The sequence below is a fragment of the Chelmon rostratus genome, chromosome 10 (genome assembly GCF_017976325.1).
Source record: "Chelmon rostratus isolate fCheRos1 chromosome 10, fCheRos1.pri, whole genome shotgun sequence".
NCBI classification, from domain to species: Eukaryota; Metazoa; Chordata; class Actinopteri; order Chaetodontiformes; family Chaetodontidae; genus Chelmon; species Chelmon rostratus.
In genome coordinates this window covers 13,960,117-13,975,619 of record NC_055667.1, presented here as the reverse complement: position 1 = coordinate 13,975,619, position 15,503 = coordinate 13,960,117, and the positions used below count along the sequence as shown (strand labels likewise).

Genomic DNA, 15,503 nt, shown 5'->3' with positions numbered 1-15,503 from the left:
TCCAACACAGGAGGGCCAGGCTCCATCAAAAGCCGGAGCGTTATCTTAGGCGCGCAGCCCCATCTCTGCTGCAGACCCCCCCCTCCCCCGTCTCTGTAAATCCCCCACCCCACGTCTCCACGCAGCTCCAGCCCCTCCACGCACCAGTGTGTAGTGGTGCAAAGAGATCAAGGACATGACATTTTCCGGAACGCGCTGCAATTTTCAGCAAGGCGCAAAATGAAAGAGAGTAAACAGACAACCTGTTCCGTCCCGCCTGTGTTCGCATCAGTCTGTGTGCATGTGTGTGCGTCATCTCCCGTCAGACAGTTAAAGGGAGTGACAAGTATATCTGCTGTTATATTAGCTATTCCAGGAGGTAGACAGAGTGAATAAGCAAAAAAAAGTGAGGTTGCTGTTTCATTTCTTCTCTATTTGTACTGTTTTGCAGAGCTTCACTGCTCCTCTCCCTCCTTGCTCCCCTCCGCCTGTATTCTCTTTTCTCCCCCCCCACCCTCCTTTCCTCCCGGGGTATTGCCCCGTACACTGAAGCCCCAGCTGTGGCCACAACTCCGCCGCACTCTCTCATCTCTCTTTCCCTCCCGTTTTGACTCAGTTATGAGAGATGACAGAAAGGGTTCGGCCCCAATTCCAGCGAGAGAGAGAAAAACAGATAGAAACAGAGAGAGAGGCCACAGGGATGCAGAGGAAGCTGTGGTGACCTTTCCCTGCGGCTAAACAACCAGTTGATGAGCTTTTCATAGAGAGTTAGGCCAACGAGGTCTGACAATCCACATCTATACTGTAGACGCACGCAAAACAAAGATGCTCGCCGCCAGCTGTTGATACTCTTGTGTATACTCCCACAGCTAAACATATAGCAACATAACACACACACATCCACACTTTCTGAAGGTGAAAATAGACCACTGGTAATATTCCAGAATGCTAAATCCTCTGTGATAGTGGCAGATATCTAAATCATCTCCATCCCATGATAGCATGGCTTAAAACATGCTGATCGTGCAGGTTCCTATATAGGACACCCACACACCGCATCAGAAGCTCCTGCCAGCTAGCAATAGCCAAACAAACACAGCTTTTGCATGATGTTTCTCAGACACCTCAGAGACTTTTTCCTTGATTCAAACTGAAAGGAGAAACCAGCTTTTCTGAGACTTGTGGAGGCGGACGGGCTGACGGGCCGAAAAACACAGGGAACAGTGTGTATGAAGGCCGCATGGCTTGTAACAGCCCTGTCACTAACATTTACTGTGGGATTGTTTGTCCCCCTCCGAACCGCAGGCCGGTCAAAACAGTGCTCACCGCACACTCATAAATAAAACACCAAATGGATTGAAATGGACCACTGGACAGAGGGGATGGAAGGAGAGACGGAAAGGCGGAAGAGATGGGGGGAGTGAAAAACAAGAGTTATGAGGACATAGGCCATAAAGATGGATGATATATGAGAACTGAGGATGAAGTCATCCCAGCTGATTTTATCCTGTCACTTCAGTCTGTAGGCACTTCCACTATTTGTGTTTGGGGTTGTGTTCCTCTTATTTAATTAGTGCCACACAGTTGCTTTGCACATAGCCTGAGAAGATGCAGGTGAGTGCATGTGTGTCAATGCGTGCGTGCCTGGCAGGTGCGCATCTGCCTCTGCACACGCTGACATTTTAATCTCTACAGGATCTCTGTCCTTTACCCCGCCATCCCTCTCTTTGTCTTCCCATCTTAACCTCCACCCTCTCACACTTCCTGCTCGTCGCTGCGAGCAGGATCACACTTTAACGCTACAATCAACATTATTAAAAGGTTACTGATAATAAACGTCCTTTCTTTCTCTCTCAGTGTTTTTCTCCTGCTTCTCCTGCCCCACCCAACCGCGTAAGGCCTGGAGGATGAGGTCTTTGCTTATAATTACCTCGTTAAGCTCGTTAACAATATCCGGGCCCTCTGTCTACACTCCAGAGCATCTCTCTTTATCTCCATGTGGTTTGTTTTCTGCTCTGCACCTTTTCTCTCTTCATCTCCCTCCTTCCCCCGATGTGACATCTGTACCCCTGAATAAATCTATTTTTCCTTCTTGTTGCTCCTGTGTTTTCTCTTGGGGATTGGGCCTTTTATCTTTTTCTCGTATTAACAAGAGGCCTCCTCACCCCATGTCTCCTTATCGCTTTCTGCAACATCACTCAGTCCTCTCTTCAGTACAGTTTTCAACAAATGATTTACAAAAATCCCTACACGGAAAGTGCGCCCTGGAAGTTTGGCCACAAAAACACAATTGCTCGATTCTTCCCGCTGTGCAATAGAGCATGATGGCTGATGTAAACAGACAGTTTTACAGCTAAGTATAGTGTCTCATTATTGCAGCTCGGGCACTGTGCGAGGCTCTCTGCAGCGCCATGCCCAATTACCCCTGATCAATTCAGAGAATAAACTCCAACAACTCCAACACCAACCTGATTTAAAAACACAAAGTCTGCATTTAGAGGAGGCTAACAAGAACAGATTCACTGACATCCAGCTCTTCAGGTGGAAAGAGTATGTAGCAGGCTAGCCCGACCTAATTTATTCTGGCTATGAGCAGATAAGGAGGGATGATGAAAGGGATGTAGGTCATAATGGTAAAGAAAACAGCAGAATATGTTGCATAAACCCTCACTTCACTGTGTAAAATCTCCCCAACTTGCAAATTATTTGCAACTTGACCAAATAAATATAATGAGATAGGGAGGCATCCCGAAATACGCTAGTCAGAAGGCACACTGGATGGGATGCCAAACTGAAATTTTTTTTTTTTCTTTTTCAGCCCAATAATGATGCATTGATGTGATGCAGGGCACAGACTGTGTAATAAAATGTGACACAACACGTCTAATAATTATTAGAAAACATGATTATGATGTTGTTCATGAAAAAGCTATATGATATAATAATCTTGGTGCATGTCCCAATTTCTTGGCTATCTCAATGTTTCATCACCAGCTGAGGAATTCTACAGTCCTGCATGGGTTGAGAAAATTTAGTACACTTTTGGTTTCACACAGAACATGAATCCCTGTCCTGTGTTTGACCCATCCAACCACCTTCTTCATAGGTGGACTTTTCTCGCACATGCATTCTGAAAGGTTTCTCACACAGAAGAGAAAGAAGCAAGCCAATATGCCTGTTGTTACTCATGACAAACAGAATTACACGGAGCACCCTTCTCTAAATCCTATCCGTCTCCACTTTTGTCCCTGACATTTCTTTACTCCTTGACATTTTGTTTCTTTCTCTGAATCTCTCTTCTGCCGCTCATAATCAATTTCCCTTCTCTGCACCTCTTTTCTTACAATCCTCCCTCTTTGTCTCCAAGCCTCTTGTCTGACATTACCCTGCTTTAACCTTGCATGCCCCTCATCTGCTCTGCCCCTGCCAACGCCTGCATGCATGTGGTGGGTGCAGTGTGTAATAGGATGGCACAGTAGGTGAGATTAAATTAGGCCAGTGTATGGGGATTACAACCCACTCAAAACCTGATCCCCTCCCACTCTCTGTAATCCAACCCTAATGAATATATCATGGCTGACACAGCAGATAAAGCGCCTGCGAGAAACTGCAGTCACAACATCACCGAGACATGGAGAGGAGACAAATACAGACAGCCTGTTTACTTACATCACCTGCAGTACTTGAGGATGCTTTGTTTGTTAAAGTGTGTATGGATGCTCGTGTTTCATGCCCCATCTATTTCGTTTACAGTTAATTCAAATGAAGTGTAGGTATGAAGTGGGGAAGTGCCAAGTGAAACAAAATCAATACACTTCAATGTAAACAGTCCAAATAAATCAGCCTTCAGAGGGATTCAGAACGCTATCAAACCACAGTGTGTTTCACATGTGAGAAAATGATGATGTGTGCCACTCAGTCGTTGTTAAGCAGTCACATTTAATTCAGCACACTAAGGCCTCAAAAAACACAATTCATTTTTGCTTTCCTGACTACGCATCTCTTGTCTGCAACAAACCGAGCGGTGCTTCAGTACAATTTATGGATTTAATTAATCTACAACTGAAGTGCACCGTTCCCAGGCTTATTTTAGAGTTCCAGGAACAGCATCTTAATAAGCAAACTCTTGGATGTGCTTCTGTGATGCTTCAAATGACTAGATATTCTTTGGCATAACCCTCGATGTTGCAATGCAGTCCAGGCTTTTAGGGATGTCAAATACTCAACTGTGATAATGCATCGGTGCCAGAACATGAACTTCTTCAACTCTGTCAAATATGGCACGTGAAACAGATGAGTATGAGTGAAGCCAAACACGGCTATTCCATTAACAGTCCATTGGCTAACAGGATAAACAGTTTTGGGTCTGGGCCTCACATTAATAAGCATTGTCAAGAGGAAACTGATGAGAAAAACGCAGAGCGCAATTGAAGAATTAATTCCAACAGTATTGAAAAAGGCAGTTAAAAGCTTACCAGAACAGTATGGCTGAACTTCAAGCAAAGCAACATTGCTGAAGTAGCCGACAGTACTGAGATATGTGCAAAATGCCCCCAAGTTTCATTAAAAATGCAGCTGGCCTCTCAGCAACAAATCAATAAATTAGTAAACCAATGCTGTCATGTCCCCTTAATAAACAGCCTGTGCAATGTAATCAAAGCAGGACAGCACAATGACTGTAAATCTCCAAAGTGTCACAATACGGTCACAGTTGTCTGAGATATCATCCTTAAGGAATTAACCTACAACAAATAAATGTATTAGCTTATAATGTTATATGCACTATATTTGTTATCTGGAATTTCAAAAAGCACCCAAAGGCAGCATAATAGAGGTTATGTGGCTCCACTGACCGTTAGCGAACTTAACTAACGTTACTTTTAATGTAGCTACAATTGTTTTCTCAGAGCAGAAGATGTGAGGAAAAGCTCAATATGCTCAATAATTTTGATTCTCAGACAATGTTTTGAATATATTTATAAAACAACCAATAAAATGAATGCTTTCATCAAAAAGCTATTCAATTAATTTTATTATTAATTAAGCTAACTGCTGAACGCGTTAATCGGTTCATAGCTAGCTACCTAGCTACTTCAGGCATATTTCTCCATGCATAGAATATAAACATAACTTTACAGTTAGCATTACAATGTATAATAACATATAATTCTGTATTTACTCTATAAAACACAATGGATAATATGTAAAGTTATGTCAGTTTAACGTTTAAGAAATTTTGATTAAGGTGTATTACTGTCGGCTAACCAATAACTGTTTACCAAGCCAACAATGGAATATTGTTGTACTGTTTGTACTGCTACTGCTTATAATGATAATAAATATGGTTTGCTTTTATGGTTAGCAAGTCAAAGCTTCTGCGCTGAATTAAAAGAAAGAATTAGAGGCAAAATAAAATCATTTACCAATAAAAGCAGCTCTGTGAGGCAGAAAAGGTATTTCATAAGCTAATTTTTAAGCTATTTCCACTGAGAAGCTGTTAAACTTAGGCTTAACTTACTGATCATTGGACACTTGACATTATCTTTCACAAATGAAAGGCAAAAACCCAACACTGGTATCTGAAGTACAATTAATTCATTCATGAGGACATCTCATACAGGCCACTGTTCATTATGAGCCAGGCACGCACATAAATGCACAGAGAAACATCTTTGACAATCAACAGAACACTTCATAGATGCAACTGGGAAACACACTGGACAGAGGGTCAATTTAGTCCAATTATAGTCACTGATGCGGACAATAAAGCCTCTTTGATAGAGCTAACTGTTGTCCAGATGCAGTGACGCTAAGGGGGAATTCTCTGTTTCTCTGAGACAAAGACATAATTTAGTTAGAGACAAAAAAAAAAAAAAGATGAAGACAGCATCAAGGAGACACAGAGAAGGTCAGACATGAGGTTCCTCTCTGCCGTAATTCATATTCAGTGTAGCTTTATTGCTGTGCTGCTTTCCAGTCTGGTTCTGTCTTCAATGTGCACTGAAGAAACTTAATTCACAAAATTAGAAAATGTTTTGCACTGTAATAACAATATAAAGTGAGAAAGAATGCGTTTTTTAATTCTCTCATTTAAAGATTTTTTTTTTAACAATATCTGGCGCCTCAGTTATTGGTTTGGCAGTGATTAATTTCTCTCCCGATTCGAAGTAATATCCACTGTGGGGTTCCAGTTTTGTAATTTTAACTGCCAAAATGATATTTCTTACCCAGGGGAATTCGACAATTTCTCCTCTCTCATGCCATCACTCCTGAAAGCTTTAATAAGGTAATTCACTCTGCCAAATTAAATTCATTTCCATACATGACGCCTCTATTTGTGCCCTAGTCTCCATCACAGGTTCAATTGTATAATAGGGTTGGATTTATGAGTCTTTGTCTGAGAGCATCTTTCTGGGAAGGCTAATAGGAGCCTAAGTCATTATTTTGATTAAGACCCCGATGTTGGCTTCTCTGTCCACCACTGTATGAATACTGTGAAACCAAAGAACCACACTGGCAGGAAGAGTATGGAAAAGAATAGACATACAGAGGCAGTAAAGGAAAAATGAATTACCTAGGCTGAATGGTTTGCTCTAGCTGTCTAAGAAGAGAGAACATGACTCTTAAGCGATGACTGGAACAAGGTGGTTCAGAGAGATTGCAATGACGATCCTCTTATACTTTGTCTCGTCTTCCATAACAGCCTTTATCTTTCCGCCATCTCCGTACCATCCTGCTGCCTTTTAAATCAATCCTTTCCAGCTTTAGGTTTTCCTCCCTGCCTGCCTCATTTCACCTCTGCAAATTTCATTCTCCCCTTTCGCGGGCCTCCTTCCCTCCTCCTCAGTTCTCTATAATCATTTACCCATGGCTGGCCTGTCAATCCATCTGACCCTTAGCTCCCTAAATCACCACAATGTATTCTCCACCAAACCCTGACAGCATGTCTACACGATCCCCCACTTGACACACAGTGGGCTGACTCCCATCTGCACAGTCTAAATCAAACAGCCTCCAAGCTGCAACTCGGGAGGGTGGGGTCGGGTGGTGGGGGTGGAGGTAGGGGGACTGACTCTCTGTCTTGACAGCATCCTGAAGGTGCACAAGCAAGTGTGCTCACACACGTGCAGGGCATCGAAAAGACACACACACACGCACTGGATGAGAACTCAAGGGAGTTTGCTCACAAGCTTTTTACTTTGTGAGTTTGTCACTTTACAACTATTATTCTCAACGGAGGATAAAAAGGGAACCAGAGATGAAACAGTTATTGTTGGCACTTCAGTCTAAGCGATAGTTCTCTCTCTTAACCCTTATTTTACCCCGCCGCTGTTTTAATGGCTGAATCCCCAGGAAGTGCCGCGTGCGGTCTTTGATCAGTAGCAGACGTTAAAGTAATCAGGGCAGGGAGACAACACCAGAGAATCTTTAATTTGGCGCACTGCAACAGGATCTCTGCAGTGTGGGTTTGCAGAAGTTGTGCGTGTGCAGATGTGTTTATGCGTGTATGTTAGTATAGCTGTGTTTGCTGAGCAGGATGACTGGCAAAGGTGTCCTGAGGCTATAACAGGTTGCTGAGGAGCAAAGGGCCAGAGCAGCACTGCTCTTCCCTGGAGCTGCTCCTAACTGGCAGTGTGAGAGCAGATCACTCCTCTCCTCCTACACAACACCAGCTCTCCACTTCACCTGCAGGACTGAAGGCATCTAGAAAAAGGCCAGTCTGACATGATCATCTCATAAAAATTAAACAGAAATATCAGAGCAGACATTGCAGGGCTTTTCTTTCATAATCTTCAATCAGTTATCTGTAAAAAAAAAAAAAAAATGTTTAGAAATCCTCCTCTTAATCTTCTCGCCTTTCATTTCTATGCTTCTGTCTTTTGCCACGGCCCATCCTCCCGTGACCTTGCCCTTTTCTATATCCTAGTTGATCCCTCCTTTTCTCTCTCTCTCTACTCTCTTCAATAGCCATCGCAGTGAACATACATTAAAGGATGCAAAGTGCTTTGCCTTTCAAAAGGAAGTCCACTTTCTTCTCCTCCTTTATCTTTTTTATGTTGCCATCCTCCCCTGCCTTTTCTCTCTCTCTCTTTTTCCGGTCTCTGTGTCCCTCTCTCCTCACATAAATCCCTGTTTCCATCCATCTCTTTGATGGAACAGCTCAATTAACCAGCCCAGCGTCATAGGGGAGATTACATTCTGCACCATACTGTAGCAAGGGTAATCATATACTCCAAGTCTAGCTACTCCGACAACAACATCCCTGCTACACCAGCAGCTCGCAACATCGTCTAGAGATCCACTCCATCCACTGCCATACAAACCCCACTGCATTAAATAGTATGATAATGTGACCAGCAGTGGGTCTCTGGAGCATTGCGGCCACGAAGAGGATGCACGCGCGCACAGGCACGCATGCACACACATACTCACTCTCTCCAACACGCCCTCTTCAGCAGCAGCTGTATCTTGATCTAATGTGTGAATGTGTGCAGTGCAGTATGTTTATGGATGTTGTACAGATGGTAACAAGTCATTGTCAGGCGCAGTGCCTTCCCTCCCCTCCAGTCCCTTGACTGGGTTCATCTGGGACAAGCTGCAGGCTACTGAGGCATGGAGGGAGGGAGAGAGACAGCAGGTTCACTACAACACCAGCGCACACATGCACTGGCGTGATATGAGCGGCTGCACGGGGATACACGTATATCCACGCACATACATATCTTTGTGCATCTGATCATGTTTTTGTGACTCTGGTCAGAGTGTTAGGACGGGAGTGCCCGATGTGAACGGACGCACAAAGATACGCTTACTCACCAAACACAAGATGTGCAAAAACAAGCCAGAGACGGAACAAGCTCACAGCCTTTGGCAGCTGCTTCTGGCAATACAGTTGTTTTATTTTTACATCATTAACACGACTGGTGGAACATTGTCTATTTTCTGCCGCTGGGTGGAACAGATGTGTGACAGGCCGCAGAGGGCGACAGCAGGCAGCTGTATGGCATACAGCCAGGTGAGCGCCTCCTTTTCATGGGCACACCTCCACAGTCTGCTGCGATCGCTGCCCCACCCTTATTTGTACTTCCCCTGATATCTCCTTCCGTATAAATATCTCCCTCACTCGCCGTCTCCTGTTGATATCTGAGTCTCGCTTTCTTTCTTTCCCTCTTCCAGTTCTTTTTAGATCCCCTCCAAGGTCTGTAGTTTCTGGTTACCCATCTCTGTCATTGACCCACTGCAGCTGCAGGAGATAAGATTGGTAGACTGGAAAATTGTTGTTGTCTGCTCTGCTGTGCTGTTCACCGTACAGCTGAGTTTCATCCTCCACATCAATGAAATTTGTAGCAGCACATTGCAATCATTGGCAGTACTTAACATTAAGCCACTCAGCTATTAGCTGGGGGATGGGAACGTGGAGAGAAAACGAATATTCATATTAAAGTAGCGAAGCAGCAGGAGGACAGGCAAAGCAATGAATTTGCCTGAGAAATTTCCTGCAGGTTGCAGAAAAATACATATTGCAATATGAATTGCAAGGTGCAGATTTAAAGTATATTTGAATTATATATTTTTCACATTTCATAGGAAATTGTTAAGTCAATCTTTGCTGTAAATATATAGTAACGCAACAGATTTAAAGTCCAGTTCAACACACTTTGCAGTTACTAAAAAACCCAATTAAAAATCACATTTACAATCAAGTTATCCCAAACTGCATCCAGATTTGTACAATTTTAGAGAGCAAATCTTGTAATCTGACCAACAAAGTGAGGCAGCACAATGGCACTCGGCACTGCTGTATATTCAAGAATATTCAATATTCATGTCAGAGGAGACCCTGTTGCATGCAACACACCGAATGTTCAAACAGCAGGACAAAAACACACAAACAAAAGAAAAGCATTTTCTTTAAAAGTAATCTGCCCCAACAGGTTATCCATGACTCCTGACTTTAATACTCCAAATTTCTGTTAACAGTTTGAAGTAATGCATTGCTGACGTGTATTCAATTCATCACAACCCCCACTACTACTGAAATAAAGAAGTGCTCTAACATTTTAACATTTTTTCAAACTAAGTAGCTTGAAATGGCTCAAATTTTATAGTTTCCCTAAACATCAACACACCTGATGGGGATCGGACAAATGCCCATAGAGAAAACATTTAAATGAGGAGCTGTTAAAGTGATTTACATGAACCAGACTGTCATCTTTTACTGCCAGCGGAAGACGAGGCAAAGGTGTGATTCCATAACAAGCCACCTCCACCTAACAGCCTAATTAATCCGCTCACCAGCTCTCCCCCGCTCTCTTTCCCCTTAATGACAAACTGTGCACCTCGTCACAAAAACATCCCCTTACCTTCACAGTGATGCTCCTTTCCTCTGGCAACTCCTTGAGTCCCTTTTTGCTCCCTTCTCCTTATCTACTTGTGCCTTTTCTATTCTATGAAATTGATTGTGCCCCTCTCCTCTCTGCTGATGCTGCAGTGATAGAAAAACACACCCTCCTTCGGCCGCTCTCTCTCTCTCTCCCTCCCTGACTCTCATTGGCTGCCTGTTAGAGGTGACATCACCCTTCTTCCCTGCCTGCCTCCCTCCCTCCTCCTCTGCTCCCTCCCTCCTTCTCTCTTCACCTCACTCTCTGTGGATTCTGACCATTCCTTTATTGTACCCCCCACCCCCCACCCCCACCTCCTGTCCTCTCTTCCTGTCCTCTATCTATTGCTACTGTCCTCGTCTTCCTCCCTTCTGGATTAGTAGCGGCTCTTATTACTGCTCTTGCATTCAGCCGTGCAGTGCCAAGCATAATAATGCATGCTGGGCATTAGCATATAGCACATAGCCTATAGCCCTTCAGCACTTCTTCCCCCTTCTCCTCCTGCATCAATCCAGGAGCTGATAGACTACAAAGGTGAAATAATGACCGAATGAGGTTTTGTGCTAGTAATCTCTACGCTCCACTGGGCTCAACTTTCATAAGCTTGTTTAATTCATTCTGCCACAAAGAAATCGACTGAGCTTCAGTTCATTATAGTGTAATCAAAGGCATGACTGGGATGAGTGTTATGTAACGCTGGTGAGTAAAAATGTGTCAGGAATTACTGCCTCCTTTTATCTGAGACTTGGGGGGCGGGTCGAGGAGATGCAGAGATGCGCCGATTTCAGTCTAATAAAGGGCTGAGTAATCCAGGGGTTGTCTGTCTGTGTTTGCTGTTGTTGTGACAAGATAAGTGTCATGGGGCGACTGTGACACATGACAATAGAGATCTACAGATGTTTAATTTTACATGCTTTTATCTCTTTGCATCTTAATCACTGTGAATTTGGTCAGTTGGCCTATTTCCCCTCCAGCTCATCCAAAATCCAGCAATACAAGATCCTGTTTTGTTTTTCTTGCTTTCAAAGCATTGCTTGAACTGGCACCAGTTTACATTTCAAACCCCTTAGATCCTCTAAACAATTACTCCTCTCTTCCATGCTTCCAGTTAAAATCTGAAACTCACTGTGTTCTTCCCATCGCTGCCTGCAGACGGTTGAGCAATTTACATCTCTCTGTTAGGAGGGCTTTGACATTTTGAAAAAAATACCTCAAAATGACTCTTTTTTCAAGTTTGTATCTTCATTCTACTAAATTTGAGAAGGACCATGTGCAAAAATATCCATAGAAAACAAAGACTTTGTAGGATTTGTTCCAGATTTAACTACAAGCTTCTTTCCAACTGTAGTCCCTGAGCAAGTAGGAACAAACACTGCCGAACAGTAACTACAGTGCCTTTGAGTTTAAACAACTGTTGTTGTAACATGAATATTTTTGTCCTGCGTTTCTGTCTCTATGCTTTTCTGTGTTGTTATTAGCCACCCCAGCAGCATGGCTCTCTCTCTTTGGTCCACACTGAAATATCTCAAAAACTGTTGGATGGATTCTCACTACAGTTTGAACAGGTTTTAACAGGATGAATTAACTTTGGCGATTAATCTTACTGATTTTTCCTCTAGCGCCACCAAGAGGTTCACATTTGTGGTTTGTGGTTTTTGACAACTATTGGATGGACTGCCATGAAATTTGGTACAGACATTCATGTTTCCGTCAGGATGAATGAACTAATCTAGCACCATCATCAGGTCAAAACTTGAATTAATCCGACCCATAGTTTGACTAAATACCTGCAAAACTAATGACATTCCCATGTGTTTGTGCTAATTAGCAAATGTTAGCATTCTAACATGCTAAACTTAATGGTTAACATGGTGAACATTATACCTGCTAAACATCAGCATGTTAGCATGTCGACATTAGCATTTAGCACTAATCACCCCTCTCTTTAAGTACAGCCTCACAGAGCTGTAGACCAGTGGTCAACTAGACCAATCAAATGATTTGTTTTAATGTTGAACGTCTGTTTTTTTTAAATACCACTGTATGTAGTACTTTAGAGATAAACCCTGAACACCCTGAAAAAGTACATTAACACTGAAGTTGGGGTAAGAAACACACGGACATGAGGACGAACACATACTCATTCCACACTTGCTCCTAAAAATAAAGTACAATTCAGGTAACTGGGGCAGCACAATGTCCAGTCAGAAAACCCCTTTCGCACCGTGCTGCTGTAGTTTTTCTTTGTGCCTCGCCAGCCTGAGGTTGCCAGCGGGCCCATCTGCCATTGGTGGCCGAGGATATGCCAGGCGTGCAGACAAAAGCTGCTACAGGAGCAGACAGCACGGGAAAAATGATTGATGAGGCCAGTTTAGATAGGCGAGAACCTCTGCCATTATCCTCAAGAGAGGTCGGATGGTTGAAGAAAAGCCGGTGAGTTCAGGGTCAAGACTGTGGCAGGATAAACTCCAGGGTTGGGAACAAAAACAGGATGGGACATGACAGCATTAAACTAATGTGGAATCCAGATCCATTTTTGTAACATCTTTGGGACAGACCCTGAAGAGAGAGACTATGTGCACATGACATAAATAACACAAACTGGATTTTACTTTGTCAACAGGAAGTTATTAGGATTTAAAAGTCAGTGTGATTCCGGGAATCACTGCCTGAGTCATCTCATCTCCACTGCCTCCGTTCAGAGCAGGCTATTAAAATCAAAACCAACACTGTACTATTTCTAAGGCAGTTGCAAGTAGATTATAGAGGAGAATTAGCATGCAGCTCGTCTCACTCAGACTGATCAATAAAAAGTGTCTCTCCTGTGTGACTGTTTTAACTGCTCATAATCAGAGGTCCATGTTAAAGAGACCCAAGCTGGAGAGCAACTCCACCTCCCTGACCTCTGCGGTATAAACTTATCTTTGAGAAGACATTTACCTAGGCTGTCACTCCTTCATACAGCACCTACTGGCCAGGCCTTCACTCAAAACCACTCATCTGTGAGAGACTTCTTCCTTGCCCTTGCAAAAGCTCTCTGCTCATTTTCCTTTCTCCCGACTCGACTGTAAGTGAGTCAGCTGGCAGACTGGCGGGAGAGATGGAATGATATATGAGGAGGAAGACGGCAGCGTGGAGAGAGAGAGCGAGAGAGAGGGAGAGGGGAAGGCTATGAATGAACAACTTAAAGTCTGGAGTTGCAGGAAAAACAGATGCAGTCAGCAAAATAGAGAGAGAGACAATTCCATCAGCTTAAAGAGCGAGGGGATGGAAGCAATATAGTAAATGGCTGCAGTATGGGTGTGGAGGTTCAGCGAGAGAGGGAGAGAAGTACTGAGATGGAGAGCACGCCAAATTAAAGCAGGAAGGGATAAGAGGACGCTGTGTCATAGAGGGAGGTGTAGTGGACACATACATATACACATACAACTGTAAAAAAAAAAAAAAAAAAAAAAAGACTGACTTGTTGTCATGTCCTCAAGCACCCATTGGATCTATAGACAATAAGCTAAAAGCCCTCCAGTCCTGGAATATAAGGCTGCATGGACACAGGAGGAGAAGGCTAAAAAGGAGAAAAGAGCCACAGCCGGCAGCTGGGAATAACAAAAGAAGCAAACCGAAAGACTAAAATAAGGACAATCATGAAATGTTTTTCTTAGGAGATGTGAATAAGACAAAGGAGAACAGTGAGGAAAGAAATGGAGAAAGAAGTTGAGTGGACACAGATTGAAGGAAAAAAAGAAATACATTCATAGTTTCTGGGAAATCAGTGATCACTATGAGTCTTGGCCAATGCTGCCTGGCAAAAACATGGGGTTCATGGGTTCATGGCATAAACAGAGAAAACAGACAGTAAAGGGAATAACAGGAAAATGAGGAGGTTTGGATCCAGGAAATTCACATGAGCTGTTGTTCAACTCGGCTAACTGTATTATTCTGCAGAATGGCCTGCTTACAAGGAGGAACACAGACACATCTATACTTTCCTTCTTTTTAGGGAGATACTTTTCTTACTAGGCAGCTGAGCAACCAGAGTCAAGATACGAGTGAAAACAGTGGTGATCCAGAGACAGAAAGACTGCTTTCTGTATGTTTTTTATCATTTTACTTGCTACAACTAAATCTCCTCATTTTTCAGCTGCTTGGAGGTCATAAAGATGACATCTTTAAGCATGAGAAAGGGACAGATATTTATTAGATTTGTTATTTGTTCGTCTGAAACGGTACTCTTTTTAGCATTTAATCCATTTTTATTGTTAATGTCTGCTTCGGCATTATTTAATAAAGCACATGATTTGTATTCAAAGCTGCCGAGCCCTTCATAACAGGGTAAACGGGTTCACATTTAAGTACTCATGCCTTCTCTTCTGCGCTGTGAACATAAAGTTGATTCATGAGTAAAGGCACTTTTTGGTTGCTCTAAGACCCTAAAAATAAACATGGCTCTGGCAGCTAAAGTGTATATGCACCCTGAATACGTTCTAGCAACTGGACCAAGTGTTCCAGGTGGGAAGACAGTGTCGTTAAATAAGCGGTCTCACTTCTAATATCTAATATGAGGGCTGGTCGGGATGTGTACAGAAAGAATCAGTTAATACACTGATTGGTTAAGTAACTAAGTAACTGTTTTAATGAGAGATTAATCAGTTGTTATGTATTTAGAAAAAAAACTGCAAAGCATTTGCAGGTTGCTGCTTCTCAAATGTGAGGATTTTCTGTTTTCCTCTACTTTATATGGAGACCCTTTTCACAGTGGCATTATTAATTTTATTGTTTAGACCTGTGCTTTTCCCGGTGTGATGTCAAAATGTGTTCTGTGGAAAAAAAGGCCTATGTTTGGGTTTTGGGCTGTTTCTTGGACAGAGCCAGCTATTAGGAGACATCACTATAGGCCTTTTTCACAGTAGGAACACCTGTGCCTGTAATACGTCAAAATGTCTGCTGTGAAAAAGGCCCACCGGCTCTGAGAGATTGTGATGGACACTTTTACCATTTTTCAATCTTGAAATAATTAAACAGACAATCTAAATGCCCCCCAAAAAAACGTCATTGATGTTAAAAATGAGCATGTGCGGCAGCCCGAGTCCGGACTCCTCCGCTGGAGAGTGCATTGAACACAGGGTTAAAAGAAAGTATGAGAAA

General features: G+C 42.9%; 1 protein-coding gene across 2 annotated transcripts in view; it reads right to left on the bottom strand.

The window, feature by feature from the left end:
* l1cama (L1 cell adhesion molecule, paralog a) overlaps positions 1-10,462 on the bottom strand; it is a 40,093-nt gene extending 29,631 nt beyond the window's left edge. For both annotated transcript variants that reach the window (XM_041945493.1, XM_041945494.1), the window contains exon 1: positions 10,344-10,462. The gene's annotated coding sequence lies outside the window, so the exon portion shown is untranslated. The remainder of the gene's footprint in view (positions 1-10,343) is intronic.
* Positions 10,463-15,503: the final 5,041 nt, after the last annotated feature.